Here is a 395-nt window from a genome sequence, read left to right on the forward strand (position 1 = left end):
TAAGCTGCTGCATATTTATTTTTAACATTGTTTTTATCTCCCAATTTCCATTCTTGTAGCAGTTTATCCTCTGCTGTGGGAAGGCCAAAAGGCCCAGGGGAGGGATAATTTCAGTCTCCAACCCCTTTCCTATCCAAAAATCCCTCTTGTACAGGGCTGCTGACCCAGCTTTTAATCACTTGATGATGATGATGATGAAAGGGTTGTGATGTTTGTACAGACAAGTGGCAAAGGTGAAGTAGTTGAGTTGTAAGTGTGAGGTAGTTTATTGAGGTGGCAGATCTGAGGAGAGCAATTCACTGCCTCCAACAGCTTCAGAGGTGTTCATATTGCTACTAAAACACACAATGCACCCAGGGGGGGTTTTACCCCTCCCCAAAAACTGTGATACCTTT

Source organism: Calypte anna, chromosome 26, assembly GCF_003957555.1.
Source record: "Calypte anna isolate BGI_N300 chromosome 26, bCalAnn1_v1.p, whole genome shotgun sequence".
In the NCBI taxonomy this organism is placed as follows: Eukaryota; Metazoa; Chordata; class Aves; order Apodiformes; family Trochilidae; genus Calypte; species Calypte anna.